A 22,608-nucleotide genomic window follows, 5' to 3' on the forward strand; every position below is an offset into this window, starting at 1 on the left:
AAATACCATTAAGGACCTTCTCCCCATCAGAAAAACTACATTTCAGTTCTTTACTAGTTGTAACTTACTTCTGCAAAAAGGGATATATATATATATAATTTTTATTATTATTTTGGTCATGTGAAGATTACATTATGGTTGCAGTGTTTAAGGATATTAAAATGCATTTCAGGTTATCCGTGTAAAAGGGGAAATGTCAGGATCTTGGCAAAGTCTAGCTGCTAAACTTACTGTAGCTTCTCTACTGCAACCACCAATGTTTATCACATACACTGAAAGCTTCAGTTGAAATTCAGGCCAAAACTTTCTGTGGAGCCACAGCAAACCTTCCTGTATCATGATGTCAAAGAGTAAGATACTCTTAGTTTCACTCAACCATGTGTCCAGAGAGAAAAGGGACTCTGGGAAAAGTGCTATCATTTCTTTTAGAGTACCCACATGAGGGCTATCAAGTGTACAGGGTGAAGCCGTTGATCCCACTGGATTTACCTGAGAACTTGAAAGACTGAGCCCAGCTCAGGAGAGACTTATGCAATCAGGTTCTTTGGGAGTTACCCAGGGCTGTATTTCCAGTGAATTCCCTGGGTGATTCCAGCCCAATTGAACAGGGAAGCACCAAATTAGGCCGTGGTTCCCCAACATCCCCGTGGGTTAAGAGTCACAGAGGAAGCTCATTTACATGCAGACCCTGAAGCTCTGACCCCAGAGATGCAGATTTAATTGGGCGGCTTGGGTCCCAGAATTTGCATTTTTAATAAGCATTTCAGGCGAAACTGCTGCTGGTGGGCTAAAGAAACACGTTTTGAGATACATGGATGTAGCAGTTAACCAGAATCTAGCAGAGAGAGTGAATTATTAAACGGTCATCTGATGAATGCCAGAAGGGTTTACTTCAGTTGCTGAGTGCAATATTCAAAATTACTGGAAGGATCACGTGAAAAGCTATCTTTCTGATAGTGGAATTTTAGTTTTAGCTTTCATTACTGAAGACAGAGCAACAGTGTGGGGAAAAAAGTATAAAAAGATAGCCATCTAGCAATTGTCACTTCAGTATTAAAAAAAATACAAGGAAAACGTGAGAGGTTCTTTTCCTTTTTTTCCCCTCTTTCTCTCCTCTAATCAATGTATGATTACTATTTAAGTAGAGAAATCAAATTTTAAAAAAAGGATTTATTATCTTCCTGATATTTCTTCTGTCTCCTGCTCCATGTAGCCACTGTTAAGGTTATCTGGCTGCATCCAGATCTTCTAAAATGCAATCAGGACAAGTCAGTTTCCTTCAAGAATTCCCAGATGCTCTGAGGATCGAGCATGATTGGGAAAGGGTTCCTGACCGGCTCCCTTCATGCTGCCTCACCTGCCATCTCTGACCCTTGCTCGGTTCTAGGTCAAGTTGCCAAAAACTGATTCACTAGAAACAAACTTAACTAGAAAATCAAAATCTTAAAAGTATCCAAGTTATTAACATTCCTCCCAGATTTTCTTCTTTTAAGTATAAAGTCTGTGCCAGTTCATATTGGATGGGCTTCCCTGGTGGTTCATTGAATGAGACTTTTAAGCTAAACACTGCATGCTTTACTTAACTGCTTTTCACTTCATTGTTTTCACTGAATTTAAATGAATTTTTTAAAAGAATTAAAATTCTCTTTTTAAAAATTAAAAAGAATTAAAATGTTTCTATTTCACATTTATGACTAACCAATCCAGTCATTTAGAACATGGTACAGAGTGTGGACAGAAGCAGCTGTTTATTGCGCTTGGGGAGGGGGGCTGGGTGGGGGCATACATGAGAGGATCAAGGGGAGGAGCATTCCAAACTCTTTGATAAAAATATTTAAGGATTTTTTTTAAAGTTATGCTTAGAGAATTTTATGCATTTTATAACAAATCATGTCAGTGGCAGGGCAGCAAGGGAATTTAGTAGCTGGTGTTTTTAGCATTTCAGTCTCTTAAGGGAATAAGCCCATTGTAAGGGGATTCAGATACAGGGGTTACCAAAAAGAATGATAAATTCCATTGGTAACACATGGGAGGAGATCAGGAAAAAAGTTAAAACAACTTAGAATCCTATATAAACACCATTTTCTATTAGTTTCCAGTTAGTCTAATCTATTGAAGTAATTTTACTTCATTTCCAGGGACCAGCCAAAACTTCTGTACTTTAGCTTCTTTGGATTTATGATTTGGGGGATGAGCATTGCTGGTGAATTTCAAGTTGCCTCAACCAAAACAAACTAAATGGTGAGACACATCCTTTAAGGCTGTCACAACCATTTATGGGAAATGGTTAGCTATAACATTTGGAGAAAGTTAATTGAACTTTTGATGAACTGAAAAATTGGCAAATTGGTTACCCAGTACATTGGTGATAACTGAGAACTGAGTTTTGGCAAATCCCCCAAATTACATTCTCTGTGCCACAGTCATATTGATCTTTTTTGGTAAAAACAAAAAACAAAAAACAAAAAACAAAAAAACTATCTCAGGCCTCCTTTCTGACCTCCACACAAAAATTTATCTCCCCTGAAGACTTCAGACTACAGGCCTCTTCCCCTGACACCCTAAATTGCCAAGGATCTAGCAACACCCCACATCCCCCACCCTCCAGGCAAAGTACATTCACTTTTCCTCCTTATGGGATTGCTGAGAGCAAATGCAGTAATCTCAACTGTCCGGACTTGAAACAAAAAAATAAGTTTTGTTTTTTTTTAACCAAAAAGACATTCGGTAAATAGAAATAGCATGCATGCCAAGCAGCAGAGGGTCCCAGCTTGTGGTGGTCTCAGATAGGCTGTCCATGTCTCCCAGAAGTCACCTGCTAGGCCTGGAGCCTTGGTGGTCTGCAGCCTGGCTCCCAGCACCTGCTTAGAGAGGCCCTCCTAGGCTGGGGCTCTGATGCTGCTGTGCCACACCTAGAGCCTTATTCCTAGCCCCCCAAGCTTCCTGCGCATTTCATTGGCAGATAGTCTTAGTTTCCTCCCACATGATACAAATCTTCTTCCGATGGCCAGTCAGCGGAGGTGGAAGGGAAGTCAGCTAGTGGTCTGAACACAGACAGCTAATTGGCTCAGGTCCTGTGGTGCCAGTGGTACCCTGATGAGCCCCACAGGCCTGCCGTTATGATTAGAGTGTCGAGGCTCAAGTAACGGATACTCGAGTCACCTCAAACTTTGGTTACTGTCTTTAAATGTAATTTGTGATGTTCTTGCACCACAAACTATTAGGACTTAATTTTTTAATATTAATACAAACTATTGCAGAGGGCATAGAGTTTCATCTTAAAGATTCATACAGATGAAGGAAATTGGTCATATATATGAACATATATATATATATAGTGATAAATGTAATGTTGTTTATTGAATTTAGGGTCTCCATAGACTATACACTCCTAAGTTACATCTATATCTAGGGCTGAGGAAAGTAGCTGATATCCAGTAGCTGCTCAAAAAATATTCAGTGAATAATGAATATATTTATCCCCACACCACCTCAAAATTCATTATAAAAGTCAATGTAAATTCAATTGATGTCATAGAGAACCACTTTAACAGTCACAATGATATTGTTTGTGAGATGCTGGATGTTATCAGATGAAAGTTGTCAAATGCATACATTGTCAATAGATTATAGAAATTGCTATCAATTTAATTACATATGAGGTGTGTATTAAACTGTCGGCAGATGTATGAGCTGACACTACGAAATGTGTTAGTAGTGTCACTCGAAATGCTTCACTTTTGCTTCTCTAATGGCTTAGTCTTTAAATATTTAAAAATCAAGTCCTAATAATTTTACTCTTATCACTCTAAAGGAAATCAGTTCTGAATATTCATTGGAAGGACTGATGCTAAAGCTGAAACTCCAATCCTTTGGCCACCTGATGCGAAGAGCTGACTCATCTGAAAAAACCCTGATGCTGGGAAAGATTGAAAGGCAGGAGGAGAAGGGGACAACAGAGGATGAGATGGTTGGATGGCATCACTGACTCAATGGACATGACTTTGTGTAAACTCCGGGAGTTGGTGATGGACAGGGAGGCCTGGGGTGCTGCAGTCTGTGAGGTCACAACGAGTCAGACATGACTGAGTGACTGAACTGAACTGAACTGGACACAGATCCTAAAGTACCACCTGAAGCTCAATAAGTATTTGTTGAAAGCATAATATAACTTTGACTGTTTAGGCAAATTGAGGACAGCCTGAAGGTGTAAGCATTGGGCTCTTTGATGGGAAGAAGAAATATTCTTTTCCATGTGCTTGGTCGTCAAGAATCCAGACAGACATCTTTATAGTTTCTCTCCTGCATTATTTTTCTGTTGCTGTGTAATAAATAATAACAAGTTTAGCAGCTTAAAATAATATACCCGTTCATTCACTCAGTTTTGTAGGTCAGCATTCCTCCGCAGCATGACTGGGTCCTCTGCTCAGGGTATTGCAAGACTAAATTCAAGTTATTTTCTGGACTGAGTTCTCACCTGGAGATCCAGGAAAACTTCGTTTCCAAGCCCATTCTTGTCATTGGCAGAATTCAGGTCACCATAGTTTTGCTTATGGTCAGCTGAGGGCTTTTTTCAGCTTCTTGAGGCTACGCACCTTCCCGGCAACACAGCCCCCTCCATCTACAGTGGCATGTTGAATCCTTCTGGCCCACTTCAAATTTCTCTCTGGTCTACAAACACAGATTTAAAGGGATTATGTGATAAGGTCAGGCCTACCTGCATAATCTGCCTCTCTTAAGGTCAACTGATTTAGGAACTTAATCACACCTGCAAAATCCCTTTGGCCATATTAATGTAACATAATCATGGGGTTATATTTTAGTATATTCAGCTTCCGCCACACTCAGGAGGAAGAAAGTATACAAGGGAAAATGTCATAGGGGATCATTTTTGAATTTTGTCTATGCCATTTTCTTTATTCCAGGGCTTTGGTTTGAGGTCAGGAATTGTGTGCATGTGTGTGCATGCATGTGTGTGCGTGTGTGTGTGTGTGTGTGTGTGTGTGTAAGAGAGAGAGCATGTGTGGTGTGTGAGAGGTTGGATCATCCTGAACTCTGACTGAGGTCTGTTGCCCTGGTCCATGATACAGGCATTTTCTGTAACAGCATCATTTTAAAATATGAATATACTTTGTTCTGCACTCTCGGACAGCTTCTCTTTATCCATGACCCTTCTTTCCTATTTTGACTTACTCAGTGGTCTGCAAGATTTTCATTTTCCCCTTGGATGTTGCTTGACATGTCACCTGCTTCTTCTGGTGGAAATAGCTGGGACTCATGATTGGAAGTCCAGGTACACGACACAGGAGGTAATCACCAGGAAGCTGCGGTGCTTAGAGGGCTTTCCTATAGTCTCCATGGAGTTAAAAGTAAGTGATTACTCAAGATCTGCACAAGGCTTTTGATTGCAAGTGTTTTCCCTGATATCATTTATTCCTACCAGCATATTTGGGGCAATAACTGCCATTAGAGAAAGTGGTAGAAGAAGAGCCATCTTGAGGTGTGGAGTGACGTTTTATCTAGGAAGAGACTTTAATCCTGTTAATTTTGGGTGGTGGACAGTGTGTTGGTGGTGTGGTTGAGAATTTCAAAACAGTGAAACAGACACCCTGTTCTCACCCAGGGATACTTTACCTGGGGTCCATGGACCTCCACAGGTCACAGGTGAGCCTCAGGGAGGGCTAGGAGCTTTTGAAATGAAATATTAACTATGAGTTGGTATGTTCATATTTTTATTGAGGAACTAATAATATCATCATTAGATCTACTTAGGAATATAGTTTACTTAAATTATTAAAAACTACCAAGCTATTCAAAAACCATCTTTTCATGACCAGGAAATCGATGCCCATGAGGGTGAAATGATTCCCCTAAAATCACAGAACTAATTTTTTGTTGTACAGAACAGATTAGACTCCTGGTACCCACATTAAACCACAAACACTGTTACTGCACTTTACCCTGAGAGAGACGTTTAAGGCCAAACATGTGTGACAGTTAGTTCATAAATTAACTAAATCAACATTACCATGTTCCTCTGAAAGAGGTTCTTTAGCTACATGGTGTCCTTCAAAAGAAAGTGAGCTAAAAATGGGGAAATTGTATACTGTGTTGGATCGTCTTACTTTGTACATATTAAAAAATTTAAAAAAATTTTACAAGGGCAAATTTTAAAAATAGCTGTTGAATAAATGACTGTCCTGCTCACGAAATGCCCTATTCATGAAACAAAAGTATAGAGGGAGCCTGCTTGTTGACCAGTACCATATTATTTACTGCTGGAATTGCTATAAATATTACTTGGCGGGGGGCGGGAAATCCAAGTTTTTATACAAGTTAAAGGCAAGAGAAGCAACCCAGGGAATGATAATACAATATATTAATAACAATGATAAAAATATTGGATTGATCACAATGTACCAGGCACAAGGCCCATTTCTCATAAATTGGAATGAAACACTGGAATAAGAATTGAGTAATAAAAACTATTAATTATCTTCAAGGCAACTTTGACACCCCCACTTCCAAAAAACACATATGCATTTAATCTTTAGTAATTACTTCGCATTAGCTATACATTTTTCTTTTGTTGATAGTTTTCCTTTGAAAACAGTTAATTCCAACTGAATTAACAGGAAAAATATTTTTACCTAAGTCCGTTAATGTAAAAAACAATCACATGGGTAAAAGCTTACAAACATCAGAAAAGTCAAAAGTAATAACTTGAGGTCAAAGGCAGTAGAAGTGGGGTCTTCTTAAAGCTGAACTAAGTGTTTGCTCTTAGGCTGCAGCAAGAAATTTAGGTTCTCCACCAAAATGTCATGTGCATTTCTATTTGTTCTTAGCACTTACACAAGAAATAAGCAATTAATCCTTCTGATAGTTTAATTAGACAACCCTCAGGGCAACGGAATTTGTGTCCTGGAATAGGATTTTGAGACGCTGATGACTGAGGGAATCTAACATGACCTAATTGTTTGGTGTGGCTTGATACTTGTGTCCCAGGAACAGGCACCAGCAGCGGGGCCAGTATGTTCCAGCCGATTCATATTCAAAAGCATCACAAGGAAAAGTTGGGTGAGCCAGCTGTTCTAGTGAATTTATACAATGCCACCACTGGGAGACCTGGTGTTCCCCACTGCTGTGGGAAGCTTTAAAATACCAGCAACAGCTGCCTGAATGTTCCCCAAGTGTTGTGAAAATAGCTGTGGAAAATGGCCCTGAGTTACTGGGGGAGATAGGGATGTCAAACCCAGCCTGCCTATCACATAGAGAGAGAAGGTCACTGTCTGGGAAGTGAATGGCCTTGGGTTTTGTCTGGCCTCTGCTTTAACAAAGTGTGTTCTTGGGCAAGGACTCTGTCCCCACCTCCTCACTCTCAAAAATTAAGGGGGTTGGGCAGCAACAGTGCTTTCAGAGAAGTTAGAGGAAATGAGAAATTTCCTTATTATTGTACTCTGCCCCAAGTCATCAGTACCTCTGAAAGAGATGAGGGTGATTTAAATGAAGCACAGTAAATAGTTAAGTAAGCTTTGGGGCCTAACGGCTTCTTTGTGTTTTCATTTTCCTTTACAGACTCCTGTGTACATGAAAAAAATATTAAATGGAATCTACATGCGTTTTTCTGTCTGCTACCCTGTCTTATGCCAGTTTAATGTTTTGACTCAAATCTAAGAAGGTAGAAAGCAGCTTTCCTTTCCTACAGTTTCTTTCCCCTGAGGTCCTGTAAGCCCAACCCCTCCATGTGCTTTCTGGGTTGTTGTTTTTTTTAATTTTTATTTTTACTTTATTTTCCTTTACAATACTGTATTGGTTTTGCCATACACTGACATGAATCTGCCACAGGTGTACATGAGTTCCCAATCCTAAACCCCTCCTCCCACCTCCCACCCCATATCATCTCGCTGGATCATCCCCGTGTACCAAGCATCCTGCCCCAAGCATCCTGTATCCTGTATCGAACATAGACTGGCGATTCGTTTCTTACCTGATAGTATACAAGCTTCAGCTATTTGTAAGGCCTCCCCAGACAGCCATTTTGCTTTTTTGCATTTCTTTTCCATGGGGATGGTCTTGATCCCTGTCTCCTGTACAATGTCACGAACCTCATTCCATAGTTCATCAGGCACTCTGTCTATCAGATCTAGGCCCTTAAATCTATTTCTCACTTCCACTGTATAATCATAAAGGATTTGATTTAGGTCATACCTGAATGGTCTAGTGGTTTTCCCTACTTTCTTCAATTTGAGTCTGAATTTGGTAATAAGGAGTTCACGATCTGAGCCACAGTCAGCTCCTGGTCTTGTTTTTGTTGACTGTATACAGCTTATCCATCTTTGGCTGCAAAGAATATAATCAATCTGATTTCGGTGTTGACCATCTGGTAACATTCATGTGTAGTCTTCTCTTGTGTTGTTGGAAGAGGGTGTTTGCTATGACTAGTGCATTTTCTTGGCAAAACTCTATTAGTCTTTGCCCTGCTTCATTCCACATTCCAAGGCCAAATTTGCCTGTTACTTCAGGTGTTTCTTGACTTCCTACTTTTGCATTCCAGTCCCCTATAATTAAAAGGGCATCTTTTGGGGGTGTTAGTTCTAAAAGGTCTTGTAGGTCTTCATAAAACCGTTCAACTTCAGTTTCTTCAGTGTTACTGGTTGGGGCATAGACTTGGATAACTGTGATATTGAATGGTTTGCCTTGGAGACAAACAGAGATCATTCTGTCGTTTTTGAGATTGCATCCAAGTACTGCATTTCAGACTCTTTTCTTGACCATGATGGCTACTCCATTTCTTCTGAGGGATTCCTGCTGCAGTAGTAGATATAGGTCATCTGAGTTAAATTCACCCATTCCAGTCCATTTTAGTTTGCTGATTCCTAGAATGTCGACGTTCACCCTTGCCATCTCTTGTCTGACCACTTCCAATTTGCCTTGATTCATGGACCTGACATTCCAGATTCTATGCAATATTGCTCTTTACAGCATCAGCTCTTGCTTCTATCATCAGTCACATCCACAACTGGGTATTGTTTTTGCTTTGGCTCCATCCCTTCATTCTTTCTGGAGGTATTTCTCCACTGATCTCCAGTAGTATCTTGGGCACCTACTGACCTGGGGAGCTCCTCTTTCAGTAGCCTATCATTTTGCCTTTTCATACTGTTCATGGGGTTCTCAAGGCAAGAATACTGAAGTGGCTTGCCATTCCCTTCTCCAGTGGACCACATTCTGTCAGTCCTCTCCTCCATGACCCGCCCGTCTTGGGTTGCCCCATAGGGCATGGCTTAGTTTCACTGAGTTAGACAAGGCTGTGGTCCTAGTGTGATTAGATTAACCAGTTTTCCATGAGTATGGTTTCAGTGTGTCTGCCCTCTGATGCCCTCTTGCAACACCTACCATCTTACGTGGGTTTCTCTTACCTTGGGCGTGGGGTATCTCTCCACGGCTGCTCCAGCAAAGCACAGCCGCTGCTCCTTACGTTGGACGAGGGGTATCTCCTTACCGCTGCCATTCCTGACCTTCAACGTGGGATAGGTCCTCTAGGCCCTCCTGTGCCTGCGCAGCCACCACTCCTCGGGTTGCTCCTTCGGGCTGCCGGCCGTGGCCTCGGGCTTGGATGGCTCCTCCCAGCTGCCGCCCCGGGCCTTGGGCTTGGGGTGGCTCCTCAGGGTCATCGCCCCTGGCCTCGGGCGCGAGGTGGCTTCTCCCGGCTGCCCCTGACCTCAGACGTGGGGTGTCTCTTCCCAGCCGCCACTGGCCTGGGGTGCGGGGTAGCTCCTCTGGGCCACCACCCTGACCTCGGACGCGGCGGGTGTCCTCCCGTCCGCTACTGACCTCGGACGTAGGGTGTCTCCTCCCAGCCGCCGCCCCTGACCTCGGACGCAGGGTAGCTCCTCTCGGCCACTGCCCCGACCTTGGACGCAGGGTAGCTCCTCTTGGCCGTTCCTGCGCCATCACGGCCTGGCACTCTAGGCCCCTTCCCCTGACCTCGGACGTGGGGTAGCTCCTCTCAGCCGCGCCTAGCGCGCCGGCTCGCGGCCGCCTGCGCACTAGCGCGCCGGCTCGCGGCCGCCTGCGCACTAGCGCGCCGGCTCGCGGCCGCCTGCGCACTAGCGCGCCGGCTCGCGGCCGCCTGCGCACTAGCGCGCCGGCTCGCGGCCGCCTGCGCACTAGCGCGCCGGCTCGCGGCCGCCTGCGCACTAGCGCGCCGGCTCGCGGCCGCCTGCGCACTAGCGCGCCGGCTCGCGGCCGCCTGCGCACTAGCGCGCCGGCTCGCGGCCGCCTGCGCACTAGCGCGCCGGCTCGCGGCCGCCTGCGCACTAGCGCGCCGGCTCGCGGCCGCCTGCGCACTAGCGCGCCGGCTCGCGGCCGCCTGCGCACTAGCGCGCCGGCTCGCGGCCGCCTGCGCACTAGCGCGCCGGCTCGCGGCCGCCAGCACACAGAATAGCAAGAAGAGATAAGAAGAGATAAGAAAGCCTTCTTCAGCAATCAATGCAAAGAAATAGAGAAAAACAACAGAATGGGAAAGACTAGAGATCTCTTCAAGAAAATCAGAGATACCAAGGGAACATTTCATGCAAAGATGGGCTCGATAAAGGACAGAAATGGTATGGACCTAACAGAAGCAGAAGATATTAAGAAGAGGTGGCAAGAATACATGGAAGAACTGTACAAAAAAGATCTTCATGACCCTGATAATCATGATGATGTGATCACTAATCTAGAGCCAGACATCTTGGAATGTGAAGTCAAGTGGGCCTTAGAAAGCATCACTAGGAACAAAGCTGTGGAGGTGATGGAATTCCAGTTGAGCTGTTTCAAATCCTTAAAGATGATGCTGTGAAAGTGCTGCACTCAATATGCCAGGAAATTTGGAAAACTCAGCAGTGGCCACAGGACTGGAAAAGGTCACTTTTCATTCCAATCCCAAAGAAAGGCAATGCCAAAGAATGCTCAAACTACCACACAATTGCACTCATCTCACATGCTAGTAAAGTAATGCTCAAAATTCTCCAAGCCAGGCTTCAGCAATACGTGAACCGTGAACTCCTTGATGTTCAAGTTGGTTTTAGAAAAGGCAGAGGAACCAGAGATCAAATTGCCAACATCTGCTGGATCATGGAAAAAGCAAGAGAGTTCCAGAAAAACATCTATTTCTGCTATATGCCAAAGCCTTTGACTGTGTGGATCACAATAAACTGTGGAAAATTCTGAAAGAGATGGGAATACCAGACCACCTAACCTGCCTCTTGAGAAATCTGTATACAGGTCAGGAAGCAGCAGTTAGAACTGGACATGGAACAACAGACTGGTTGCAAATAGGAAAAGGAGTATGTCAAGGCTGTATATTGTCACCCTGCTTATTTAACTTATATGCAGAGTACATCATGAGAAATGCTGGACTGGAAGAAGCACAAGCTGGAATCAAGATTGCTGGGAGAAATATCAATAAGCTCAGATACGCCGATGACACCACCCTTATGGCAGAAAGTGAAGAGGAACTAAAAAGCCTCTTGATGAAAGTGAAAGAGGAGAGTGAAAAAGTTGGCTTAAAGCTCAACATTCAGAAAACGAAGATTATGGCATCTGGTCCCATCACTTCATGGGAAACAGATGGGGAAACAGTAGAAACAGTGTCAGACTTTCTATTTTTGGGCTCCAAAATCACTGCAGATGGTGACTGCAGCCATGAAATTAAAAGATGCTTACTCCCTGGAAGAAAAGTGATGACCAACCTAGATAGTATATTCAAAAGCAGAGACATTACTTTGCCGACTAAGGCCCGGCTAGTCAAGGCTATGGTTTTTCCAGTAGTCATGTATGGATGTGAGTGTTGGACTGTGAAGAGAGCTGAGTGCCGAAGAATTGATGCTTTTGAAGTGTGGCGTTGGAGAAGACTCTTGAGAGTCCCTTGGACTGCAAGGAGATTCAACCAGTCCATTCTGAAGGAGATCAACCCTGGGATTTCTTTGGAAGGAATGATGCTAAAGCTGAAGCTCCAATACTTTGGCCACCTCATGTGAAGAGTTGACCTACTGGAAAAGACTCTGATGCTGGGAGGGATTGGGGGCAGGAGGAGAAGGGGACAACCGAGGATGAGATGGCTGGATGGCATCACGGACTCGATGAGTGAACTCCAGGAGATGGTGATGGAAGGGAGGCCTGGCATCCTTCGATTCATGGGGTCGCAAAGAAGAGGACACGACTGAGCTACTGAACTGAACTGAACTGATATATGTTTCAATGCCATTCTCCCAAATCATCCCACCCTCTCCCTCTCCCACATAGTGTAAAAGACTGTTCTATACATCTGTGTCTCTTTCGCTGTCCTGCATACAGGGTTATCATTACCATCTTTCTAATTCCATATATATGTGTTAGTATACTGTATTGGTGTTTTTCTTTCTGGCTTACTTCACTCTGTATAATCGGCTCCAGTTTCATCCACCTCATTAGAAGTGATTCAAATGTATTCTTTTTAATGACTGAGTAATACTCCGTTGTGTATATGTACCACAGGTTTCTTATCCATTTATCTGCTGATAGGCATCTAGGTTGTTTCCATGTCCTGGCTATTATGAACAGTGCTGTGATGAACATTGGGGTACATGTGTCTCTTTCAGTCCTGGTTTCCTCTGGCTTTTATCCTGTCCTCTGGATTGAATAGTGTTCCCTCCAAAGTCATGTCCACTTAGAATCCCAGAATGAGACCTTATTTGGAAATAAGGGCTTTGCAGATATGAGTTAAGGCAAGAGTATAGTAGATTCGGGTGAACCCTAAAGACAATGACTGTTGTCTTTATAAACAGAGAGGAGGATGTACAGAGACACAGCTACGCAGAGAAGAAGCTGGTGTGAAGAAGGAGGCAGAGACTGGAGTTAGTGGCTACACAACAAGGGCCATCAAGGATTGCCAGCAATCACCAGAAGCTGGAGGAGGTGAGAAAGGATTCTTCCTCACAGCCACTTAAGAGAGCATGGCCCTGCCAACAGCTTGATTTGGGACCTCTAGCTTCCAGAACACTGAGAAAATACACTTCTGTTATTTCAAGCCATGTCATTCATGGGGCTCTGCTATGATAGCCCTAGGAAGCATACAGATTTTGTTACCAGGAGTAATTCCTTTAGAATTTCATGTCTGTCATTACCATCCCTTGCAGCTTCCACTTATCCTTTTTGAGCTCTTGCATTTCTGTTTTCATTCATGCTTAACTTATTCTGATCTAAACAAAATTTAACATTCTCAATCTTGGTTTGCTTTGATGGTCCTTCAATTAAATTATCTCTCACCAGTCAACAACTTGTTTTCTTTTAAACATTGCATACTTAAATATAGTCCCCCATAACTATCACCTCTCTTACCAGTTTTTAACTCTTGTGGCTGGTTGTTCCAGGCCTTTGTTAATTTGGCTTCTCTCAACTTATCAGACCCCTTCACGTGTTTGCTCCACTCCGACCAGACATTTCTACCTTGAAGACTTTGTTCGTGTTGTTTTATTTCTTAAACGTCTGGGAGCCCCTGGCAGCCCCTTTCTTTCTCTTCTCCCTGACCCTATCAATCCTACTTTGCTTTCAAGACCAAATTCAAGGGCTGTCTCCTCTGTGCGGATTTTTCATCTTCTCCTGAATACATTTGTTAATTTTCTGAACTCCTTTTATAATTTTAGCCACCACCAGCTTATGTATGCTGTTGCTCACTCATGATTTTGTGACATCTTTTAGCCTAATTTGATTTCAAGCAGTTTAATATCAAAGACTAATGCCTTTATATCTTTATGCTTTTACATCCCCTCATAGAGAGTGGAGGAAAAAACAAAGATCATGGCATCTTGTCCCATCACTTCATGGAAAACAGATGGAGAAACAATGGAAACAGTGGCAGAGTTTATTTTTGGGGGCTCCAAAATCACTGCAGATGGTGACTTCAGCCATGAAATTAAAAGATGTCTGCTCCTTGGAAGAAAAGCTATGACCAATCTAGATAGCATATTAAAAAGAAGAGACATTACTTTACCTACAAAGGTCCATGTAGTCAAAGCTATGGTTTTTCTAGTAGTCATGTATGGATGTGAGAGTTGGACTGTGAAGAAAGCTGAGAGCTGAAGAATTGATGCTTTTGAACTGTGGTGATGGAGAAGACTCTTGAGAGTCCCTTGGACTGCAAGGAGATCCAACCAGTTCATCCTAAAGGAAATCAGTCCTGAATATTCATTGGAAAGACTGATGCTGAAGCTGAAACTCCAATACTTTGGCCCCTGATGTGAAGAACTCTGTCTCTCTCTCTAGTTGCTAAGTAGTGTCCAACTCTTTGGACCCCATGGACTGTAGCCTGCCAGGCTCCTCTTTCATGAGATTCTCCAGGCAGGAATACTGGAGTGGGTTCCCATTTCCTTCTCCATTGGAAAAGACCCTGATGCTGGGAAAGATTGAAGGCAGGAGGAGAAGGGGATAACAGAGGATGAGATGGTTGGATGGCATCACCGACTCAATGGACATGAGTTTGAGCAAGCTCCAGGAGTTGGTGAAGGACAGGGATGCCTGGCATGCTGCAGTCCATGGGGTTGCAAAGAGTCAGACACAACTGAGCTACTGAACTGAGCTGAACTGAACTGATAGAGGGTGGAATGATGAACATACACTAAGATTTAGAGAAATTCACATCCATGAGTTTCAGGGCAGTCATGGGATATTCAGCAAACATAGCCAGTGATTTCTGTAATGAGAGAATGTGCTTAATCTACTAAAATTCTCCAAGGGGGTCAAAAGCATGCGGACATAATTTCTTTAACCTTTCGAAAAATCTTGACAAAGTTCCACAGTAGAGGTTATTTAAAAATAAAAATGAGTCATGATGAGAGTGTGGGGAATGTTTTGTCATGGCTAGGGAACTGGCTTAGGGAGCGGAAACAGCCAGAACCAACAACTCTTCTAGTAACGAATTCCATATGTTTACAACCTCCTGTCCAAAGAGAATGGACCCTTCTCTGAATGGGGGGTTGGTATGGCAGGGGGCCCAAATTGGGGCATGGCTAGATTTCTTCACCATATTTTGGAAGAGAGAGTTTACAGTGACATTTTTCTCAGAAGCACAATGCCAAGTCCAAAGAGGGAAAACTCTAGAAGACCTTGAGAGCATACATGTCATCAAGGAAATGACTGATGAGTCTGAATGCTGGCAATGATCTAAGGGAACGTGTTAGAGAAAAAGCAGCACATGCTAGGAGGTGATGAGTCCTGAGCTACCTGTTACCACCAAGCAAGGAACAAAGACACTGGTTTCTCTAACAGGCTGATAGTTTGGCACCTCTTCAGATATTGCCATTAAAATATTTGATCAACATTTACTTAGAAGAAAGTCCAAGGGCTGCCCTGGGGGAAGAGCTGAGAAGGTGACAGCTCTCAATCTCTTTTTCTGTTGTCCTGAGAAATTCAGTTCCTCCCCAAAGTTGCATGTTCACATCAGCAAAACCAAACAAGAACTCTGCAGGTGACCAAACTCACCTTCTCTTCCTGGGCTTCCCTGGTGGCTCAGACAATAATCTGCCTACAATGCAGGTGACCTAGGTTGAATCCCTGGGTTGGGAAGATCCCCTGCAGAAGGGAATGGCCACCCACTTCAGTATTCTTGCCTGGAGAATCCCATGGACAGAGGAGCCTGGTGGGGCTACAGTTCATGGAGTCACAAAGAGTCAGAATCAACTGAGCAACTAACACTCTCATTTTCACCATCTCTAAGACTGTCTACTACTCACTACTCTAATACAACTCTTGGGCTTGCACCTCCTCACTCATAGATATATTGGTCTTCCAAATGCACTCCTATTTGGTAAGAAGGCAACTTTACTATACAAACAGTTCCCTGTTGCTTAAAATTAATCTTAGGAGGAAAGCAGACTGTACATCAATCTGAAAGAAAGGATGGTCAGAAATGGATGGTCTGACCATCCAGTGGATGGTCAGAAAGAAAGGACTGTTTTGGAGGAATGTGATTTTCACCTTAAGAAAAAAATTGGTATCTAGAGTGCTAACAAAGGTGCTGGGTGCCTGAGTCTAGTAGACTCTATGCAAACGTTGCCAGGGCCTGGTGACACATGGATGGGCAGCAGTGGGGCTGGGTGATACAGCTTTTGCAGTTGTATATTTTACAGCTGCATCTTTCAAGTGTGGAAACTTCTGTAATAAGGAATCACAGCAAATGTGAACATTTTAACCTGCAGCCTTTCATCTTCCTATAAAACAGAATTTAAACAGAAAACAAGTAGGCGTGAAGCTAGTCTTATTTTAGGTGTAAGACCATCTGCTGGTACAGCCGAGATTAGAACAGTTCGCAGGAAAATCATGATTTCGAATTAAACAGACAATAATGACTCTTCTGTTTAGCAACCTGAGTCCATAAAGCATAAGTCATGCTAGGCTGAGCACCAGACTGGGATGGAAAAGGGCTACCTGGACAGCAAAAGCAGCACTTTTTCCTTTTCTTTCTCTCTTTTTAGTTTAAAGGTTATGTACAACGATAATAGACAAGAACAACAATAAAAAAGGCAATTTAACAACAATAGAATAGTATAGATAATAGAAGTGAAGACAAACAAGAGGCCGAATCTATGGTAGTGAGCACGGAAAAGGACCCTGCCTGGGCCCTTGTGATGAGGGAGTTTGAATCAGGGATTCAGGGAAAAGAGGGAACAGAGCAAGAAACAGATCCTGTGTAGTGACTTGACTTTCAGGATGGCATCAGAAAGGACTTTCTTTTCTGTCAAAGGCCATGAACAGATATTGTAGGAAGGGACAAAACATTAGAAAGAATAATTAATCTTTCCAGTTGAAAGGGATTGCATTAGGAGTCTGCAAACTCCTGAAAGCAAAAGCTATAGAGTGACTTTGGTACAAGGACAGTTTACATTTAGAGTAACTGCAGTGTGATGGTCAATGTGGGTGCATCTTATTGGACAAGGCTCTGCCCCAGCCTTCAGAGAACTTACCATGGAACCCCTCTGGAAGAGAGGCATTCATAGGCAGAGGGCCACTGGCAGCTATTCTCATCATTCTCCCCTCTGCCCTGGTCAGTCTTCAGTTACAGCTTAAGTCACACTGCATTAGGACTGGCTGTTGCCTTGTGGGCATCATGAAATTATGGATTACATTTTGTTTAGTACATGCTCACTGGATAGTTAATTAAATAATTGAATGAGGGACTTTCCTGGTGGTCCAGTGGTTAGGCCAGTGCAGGGGACATGGGTTCAATCCCTGATCTGGGAAGATCCCACCTGCTGCTGAGCAACGAAGCCCTTGCACCACGACTACTGAGCCCACACTGCAATGAGAAGCCTGTGCACTTCAGCCAGAGAGTAGCTCCCACTTGCCACAACCAAAGAAATTCTACTCACAGCAATGAAGATCCAGTGCAGTCAAGATAAAATTAAAAAAATACATACACTCACTGCAAGGAAATAATTGAATGTAAGTACTTGCCCCACAAGGATTTGAAATACTGTACAGAAATACTTAAGAGGACAGTGTAAGACTAAATAAATGCAGGGACAAAGAAGTGGCAAATTTGGGACAAAGGGAAACGGGTTAGTAAAAGTCAGGGATATTAAGGAACAATTAGAAACTCAAACTGGATTTTGAAAAGTGGATGGAGGCTTTCAACGCGGAGAAGCAAGGTTGAAAGTCTTCTAGGCTGACAGTCCTGGCGTGTGCTGTTTGGAGAACCATGATTCTAGAACTTGGGGCAGGAGTGGGTGACAAGCGGAAGGGGCTGACGGTCTAGGGATGCAGGTGGGAGCTCCGTCATGGAGGGCTCTATGGAATATGCTGCGGGGTAGGATTTTATCCTGAAGGAGCTGGGAGCCCCAGAGAATCATGGTTGGATCTGTGTTTCATAACAGGGCACAGGAGGGATTAGAGCACAGATTGTGGAGTCTAGTCAGATCCTTTTGAAAATCTCAGCTCTCCTCAAAAATCTCACCATTTTCCCTACGAAATGCAGGAAGTAACCTTGCCTCTTATCTTCCTATTTCAAAGTGGAAAACAAGAACCATATCACAATGGTACCCACCTCCATCACTCCTAGTCAGTGGAAGAGATAGTTCTTTTCCTGATAAGAGCTCACACTATTGCTTAACCATGTGGCTTCGTCTCTTTTGTAACTTTTGCCCCTTCTCTATCCTGACTTCTTTTCCTTAGCCAATAAAAGGTGTCCTTTCTCAGACCCTAGATTCCTCTGTAGTCATTTCTCTACCCACCCTTTCTTCAACAGGTAAGTCGCTGCAGCTTCTTCACATTCACAGTCTGCCTTTCTTCTCTTCTAACTCACTCACTTGTCAGTTTATTTCAATGTGCATTTGATCCCAAATTGCTCTTGCCAAGGTTCCAGTGATCTTTCACTAGCTAAGTTGAAAGAATATTTCCATTCTCACCCTGTTCAACACCAGCATGGCTTTTGAACCAGCTGGCTGCTCCCTTCTTGAAACTATTCTTTCATTTTCTTTTTCTTTTTCCTTCCATGTAGAAGTTTTTTTTTTTTTTTTTTTTTTTTTTTTTTTTTTTTTATTCTCTGGCTTTTTGTGAGCTTGGAATCCTATGCTTGAATGTACTATAAGATATGCTAAGAAATGTTTTAGGGTAGAAACAGTATGACTTCTGATTAAAACCTTATCTGTGCTAAGAAATTACGAAAATGGAAGTAAATAGAAATGACATTATTTCCTAAGTTTGAAATGCTTCAAAAGATAACTTACTGTCTGATGTAAAAATAGTAATAAGGTATTATGGGTTTTATGTAGTATTTAGAATTACAATATATGATAATAGTAACAAATATGGAAGCAAAAGCAATGTGTTTCTAAATTTAGTATATGTGAAGTAGAATAACAGATGAATATGTATGTCTCTATATATTAAGTTTATATATCACATATAACATTATATATCTATTCATGACACTAAAATCTACTAGAATGGTCTCTAAACTTATTTCAGTATCTTGATAAAACTGGGAGAAAAAAAAAATTCTTTTCTTGTCTCTTAAATGTGCAGGTTTTCCAGAAATACTTATCTGGGCCTCAGAAAAGAGATTACAGGGACATATTTGGGCATCATTAGTACAGGGATCTACATGAAGTCACCATCTGTCTGTGTTATTTGCTCAGTCATGTCCGACTCTTTTCAACCTTATGGACTGTGGTTCACCAGGCTCCTCTGACCATGGAATTTTCCAGGCAAAAATAATGGAGTGGGTTGCCATTTCCTCCTCCCGCGGGTCTTCCTGACCCAGGGATTGAACCCAGGTCTCCTGCACTAGAGGCGATTCTTTCCCATTTGAGCCACCAGGGAAGGCCTGCGCCACACTGGATCTATATGAAGTCAACATAGAGATCATATACAGTAAGGAAAGAACATGAATAAAGACAAATCTTAAGGAATATCAATATTTATGATGTTGGGAGAAGAAACCAGGGAAGACAAAGACAATGCAATCTAGAGAGTACATAGTGATGCATTGGAAAAATCAAGGAAGAGTTTTAAGAGGGAAGTGGCCTCAGTCCTGAAGGAAGGTCAAATAGAATAGTACAGAGAGTCTACCAGACAGAGCAAAAGTGCAGTGTGGCCTTTGAGGGAACTATTTCAACAGAGCAATGAAAACAGAAGCTTATGTGTGTAGGTTACTGGAAGAAATAGAGACATAAAATCCATACTGTATTTTCAAGGAACTTGGGCTCAAAATGGGAGGAGAGAAGAGAATAATTTGAGAAGCAACCCTTTAGGATGGCAGAGATCTGAACACACTTAAAAGCTCCAGGCAATCTTTGAAACTGGTAGGAATAACCTTATGGCAAATAAAGTACTAGTTTTCACAGAGGGTATTAATAAACATAGTCTTCACAACTAGATATTCATTGAGTAAGTGAAGTCGCTCAGTCGTGTCCGACTCTTTGCGACCCCATAGACTGTAGCCTACCAGGCTCCTCCATCCATGGGATTTTCCAGGCAAGAGTACTGGAGTGGGTTGCCATTTCCTTCTCCAGAGGATCTTCCCAACCCAGGGATCAAACCCGGGTCTCCCGCATTGTAGGCAGATGCTTTACCGACTGAGCCACAAGGGGAGCCCTTCATTAGAGAGTCATTTAAGTAGATGGAAGCACTAACAGTTTATAGGATTTGTTGTCAAAAATATAATGTGTTGGATTATAAGAATATCTTGTGAGAGTCAGGAGGTCTTGTGTGTGTGAATTACCTATGGGAAGTAGCATCCTAAATGCAAAACTCCCGGGTAAATGTTGACATAGTAGACAAGGGCGTGAACTTGGCATCTGGAGAAGCAGATCTTATCACCAACTATCAATTTAGCTTCCTTAGATCTTTATTCTGTCATTTCAAGTTGGAAGGACTAATGAAGATGATTTAGTCTCTATAGGCATTTTCAAGGGTTCCTTTCCACTAAAATATCTTGGTTGGTTTTCAATCTGTACTTCTCTAATTCCAAGGTCAATGGACATAGTCTCCTGGATCTGTGAGATCCCAGTGAAAAACTGGGAAGTAAAAAAGAAGTAAATTTTTGGTCATTTGCATGATGAAATCATGGCTGTGGATTTCAGCTCCTAGCATTTATTTGTTTTATTTGAAAGTGCACATCTAGGTTGGCTTTTGATCCCTAAAGGAATTTTAAGTGATAAAAAATGTTGGGAGACTTCTTCAGCTACCTAGGATGGTTTGTTCTATTTTAAAATCCATAACCCAGGTCCTGTGTCTACTGCTACATTCATCTTGAATTATCTTATCTGAATGACAAAACTTCACTTTGATATCAAACATTTTTCAACTTAAAGTCACTTTCATAAAATAAGACTTTGATTTTATAAGTGATTTAATGCATTGAAAAAATGATGAGACACGGTGGAAATGACATATTAAAGCAGAGTCAACCTAGAAGTTAGATGGAAGGGAAGAGATAGAAATTTAACCCCTAAATGATGTATTCCAGCCGAGTGAAGGTCCCAAGACCTTATAAGGTCAAGGGCTTTGTAGAAATTTGGATGAAAAAATATGTTGCTAAAATGGAGATATCACATCACAAACGAAACTACAGGTATGCAGAATTCAAAAATCTTTGACACTGCACATACTACTGTTTTCATACTGACTGAGAGGAGTTCATTTTAATAAAGCAACTTCATTGTCTACATTAAATGACTTTATTTGAATTGTAGTTCATAATTTCAGTTTTGCTTGATGGTTGTATAAGAGCTATAGGTATAGTGAGTTTGTACCTGGATTTATGCTTATAGATATTTAAGTAACATTTCAATTAAATACTATAGGCTCACATGGTTACCTTATAAAATTTTTTTTGCCTTCAAAAGATGTCTATACCTAAGGCTTGAAAACCTGTCCTTGGTTATATCTAGCTCTACATATTCCTGTAAATTCCTTCAACCAAAGTGTGGGGAAGGAGACAATATTGGTGGTTAAGAGATACTGGTGACACAGAGAAAAGCCTGACAATTATGGGGACTCCATACCCTGACTCATATCCTCAAACTAGGGAAAATCCACAGGGAAAGGCAGCATTAGAGCTCAAAACCAACTTCCAAACTGTTGGAGGAGGTCAAATGAATGGGGGCAGATGACCTTGGGACTGCCCAAATGCAGTTTAGGTTTTACATATGTTCAAAGAATTGGGTAGCAAAAGTTAAACATGAGTCAGAAAACCAAAAGTGGTTTTCAAAAGGCCAGTTCAAGGCTGGAGCATAAATCACTGAGGCAGCCAAGAGGACAGCTCCTAACACATTAGTAATAATCATACCCTCCTGAGAGGACTAGATTCAGTGAGCAACTCATGAGTCAAATGAGGAGGGAAAGCGAAGCCTGATGAAGACGGTATAAAATGAAAGAAAGTGGTAGAAAGAATATGAAAAGAAAAGAAAGAAACCTGAGTTATTTTGCTTGGGGAGGTAAAAGAAAAGGATAAAAAACTTATTTCTATTGGCTAGTTTGCAAAAGGGGAATCATACGAAGTTGGTGACCAGCTGTTCTTCATCTCAGGAAACAAAAACAACAAATGTAGGACACAATCCAAACTCTATGGATTTAGATTGATCACATTTAAGAGAAATGACCTCGAAGGAAGCTTGTGGGGAACTCACTGGCATTCTCGACAGAAGGGATTGAATACTGTCTCTAGAACTTGTAAAACAGTTGAGGAAGTCTCTGCTCTTGCCAGAATGAACTCACAACCTGTGGGCCACTTCTGGGTATTGATGAGAGGGAAAAAGGAGAAGTCAGGAGATGACAAACGAGTGGATTTCAGCACGAGTGGAAACAGAGAGGACTTTTGGGGATGTGGTGGAGGAGCTTCAAGAACTGACTTAGAGAAAACTCACCCTCATAGGAATGGCGTGAGTCAGTGACCCCAAGGCTGCCTGCTGAACAGGGCAGGTCATGTTTGGAGAGTTTTGGGTGGAAGGAGCTGTTTAAATATTATGCTGTATTTTTTTTTTTTAAATTAAGGTTCACACACAGCAAATTACTTTCAGTATTTGCTAATGCTTTCTACTTCACGTCAACTCCTCCAGCAGCTTCTTCAGGCTCTTCTCAGCAGAGTTGGAA

The sequence above is a fragment of the Capra hircus genome, chromosome 20 (assembly GCF_001704415.2).
Source record: "Capra hircus breed San Clemente chromosome 20, ASM170441v1, whole genome shotgun sequence".
Taxonomy (NCBI): domain Eukaryota; kingdom Metazoa; phylum Chordata; class Mammalia; order Artiodactyla; family Bovidae; genus Capra; species Capra hircus.